General features: G+C 45.3%; 1 protein-coding gene across 1 annotated transcript in view; it reads right to left on the reverse strand.

Annotated features, from left to right (window-relative positions):
• Positions 1 to 1,266, reverse strand: part of HAO2 (hydroxyacid oxidase 2) — a 24,401-nt gene extending 23,135 nt beyond the window's left edge. The window contains exon 1 of the mRNA XM_003793812.3: positions 1,110 to 1,266. The gene's annotated coding sequence lies outside the window, so the exon portion shown is untranslated. The remainder of the gene's footprint in view (positions 1 to 1,109) is intronic.
• Between the last annotated feature and the right edge of the window lie 1,654 nt (positions 1,267 to 2,920).

The following is a 2,920-nucleotide window of genomic DNA, read 5'->3' on the forward strand; positions in this document are numbered from 1 at the left end:
GCCGAGCCTCTTCATTCATTCTTTATGAGGTTTTTGTTTCTAGTCCTTATCTTAAACATTGCTATTGTTATTAAATTTTAAGCCTTTTTAATTTTGTGAAGGCAAAAAGTGGAACCCTAATAAACACACGCATGTGTAAAAAAATAAAATAATAATAATAATAAAATAAAATCTTTTTCATGTCAATCTCAATTCCCCATTCACCTTACAAAGGAGGAGGCAGACTTCCATAGCTCATGGTCTGCTGGCTGATACGATTCAGCATACAACCGGAGGTCTTTTCAGGGGAGACTTGCCTGTGAATGTGTCAGTATTCCTATGGCCTCTCAAATGGTGTCCCCTAGAGGGTGTCCTACTCCACCTATCCCAGACAAGCTCCAGTTGTCATCTAGTTATACAATTAGGACGATGCTATCTCACAGGGACCATGGGAGTCTCAGAGGGTCTCACACAACGAAGAACACCCTATTGGTTAAGAGTGGCGGTCTGGGGAATTGTGCTTCCTCCTAGAAGCCGGCACACAAAGAGCCATTTCCCCTTTGATCTCTATGTTGTCCACCGACCCACTGCCTATCTTGATGCCAACACCACCCTGTCCTGATCAGTGCTCTTGGGCCTTCTTCCAAAACTGACCTGTGGATTCAACTCGACCCAATCACAATCTCCGGAGGCCTTTCACTAGTGGCAACATGTACCTAGTTCCAAACAAGCACTTCCTCAGAGAAACTAAACCAATCCATCAGGTGGAGAAATGTTAACTTCTTTGCTTTTTAGGGGTATCGTCCTGTCACTGTTGGCTTCTGCCTGTGGCCAGGAAGACGTAGTCATCATCCTAACCATATCCCTGAGGGCGAGGACTGCACCTCTTACATTTGCATCACCTCTCAAGTAAACATATTTTGTACCATTTTTCCTCCTGTGGACACCCACAAAGACTCCATCGCGTGGTTCTAAGACCCGACGTCCCCAGACCTTCCTTGTCTCTTTGAGACAAGCTTCCTTCACCAGTCCCCCAGTATCCTCCCTCTCCACTGATGCCATCGCCTTGTAAATTCACAGTTGTTTTCCACAACGCCTCCCACAGCCTTCAGCCTCTGTTTCCACCCTACCTGTGGTTTCGTCTCCTTTCCCAGTTCCAAGCGCACAGAACACAGATGACAACAAAGCTGACTCCAATGTCTTCCAGTCCACAAGGAAAAGCGTGTCTAGAAGCAGCCACTCAAAGCCTGCCCCAAGGCCAGATGCAGCAGCAAAGAGCAGGTCACTCTGACAGTTCAAGGGCAAAACAGACATTTAAGATTAAAAATTAATCTTTTAAAAGAACATCCAGCTGGCAGCAAATGAGCAATGAAGGCAGAGCAAGGCTGACTTTGTTGGTTTTGCAAATATGCTTCAAAATTAGGAGATGTTCTTTACAAGAATTCAACATCAGAGTAAGCAAGTTACTTCTCGACTTGTAAACCTATGCTGACCCCTGTTCATCACTGATGGCTAGAGGAATGGGACAGGGTGATTTCAGGTGGGAAGTTAAAAAACCTCCATGTTTGGGCAAGGAAGGGCTTGTTTGGGAAGATGGGGAGAGGATGGGAGAAGAGTAACCCCAGCCTGGGAACCCAGGCCAGGAGGGAAGGGGGGGACACTGCAGAGCCCTCCATGCCTGGCCAGTCTAGATTACTGAGGGAGGCAGGGAGAACCACTAATAATTTTGAGTGGAAAAAAATGATTCATTCACGTAAGACAAAGGCTAGGGAAAACAAGTTAAAAACAAATTTCCTAAGAACTATTCTGTGGGGGTTCATTAAATGTCACTGATTAATTTGTGCAGTCTTTTCCTACCCTCTCATATCTCAGCTCTTGCTACCTCCTCTCACTTTACTGTGTTTCCCCGAAAATAAGACCTACCCCCCAAATAAGCCCTAACAGGATTTCTATGCATTTGTTAAATATAAGCCCTACCCTGATAATAAGACCTAGTGATGGGCCATACATTTTGGCACGGAGCAGTAAGGAAGACTGGAATACCTCTGCCTCGGCTCCTTTCTCCTTTCTCCGAGCTGTTAGCACTTGCCCGGGTGTGCATGTGGTAACCGGGTCGCAGGCATCCTATTGCTTACGTGCGAACGGCTAGGGGAAAGGAGTACACGCATCACTAGCGCCAGCCGCACCAACAAGGTCAGCTCCCCCTGTCAGATTCCAGAAGAAGATTTGAATAAATGTAGATTGTTGTACTATACTTAATAAAAATAAGACATCCCCTGAAAATAAGCCCTAGTGTGTCTTCTTGAGAAAAACTAAATATCAGTGTCTTATTTTCAGGGAAACATGGTAACAGCAGCTAACCTGGGTTAGGCGCTTATGATGTGCCAGACCTCTCACATGAATTGCTTCATTTGACGCTCACTGAAGACACTTGGCTTGATTATTTTCTCCATTTCACAGAGAGACAAATGAAGTTAATTAACTTGCCCAAAGCTTTTCAGCACTAATGTGCAGTATTGGGATTTCAACCCAGACTATAACCAGAACACAGTGGAGTGTGGAAATTTGGGGATGTTCCAGTGACCATGGCAGTGGGAAGTACCTGTCTTTTAGAATTTATGGTTGGAGTAAAAAATAGCAACCTACCTGCTGGATCTCTCACATCTCCCCTACTCAAGGCGCATCCAGTACTTGCCTGGACGGTAAGTACTGTCTATTCTGCCACTAGATGGCAGGATTACCTCAAAAATGCTTGTAGAAGCAGCCACACTCTGGGAATCTGGAAATTTCTTTTTCTCTAGTGATTTTCTCCTCTCCACAATCAGCCGCTAGTTTAGGCTATGCCCTTCTCTTGTCACCAGGTGACATGAGAGCAGTCCCCTGATCCCCTTCCATTGCCGTTTTCCAATCGACCCCATGCTGCAATGAGAATAAATAAGTT

This window comes from Otolemur garnettii, unplaced genomic scaffold (assembly GCF_000181295.1).
Source record: "Otolemur garnettii isolate 467f Iridium unplaced genomic scaffold, OtoGar3 scaffold00073, whole genome shotgun sequence".
NCBI classification, from domain to species: Eukaryota; Metazoa; Chordata; class Mammalia; order Primates; family Galagidae; genus Otolemur; species Otolemur garnettii.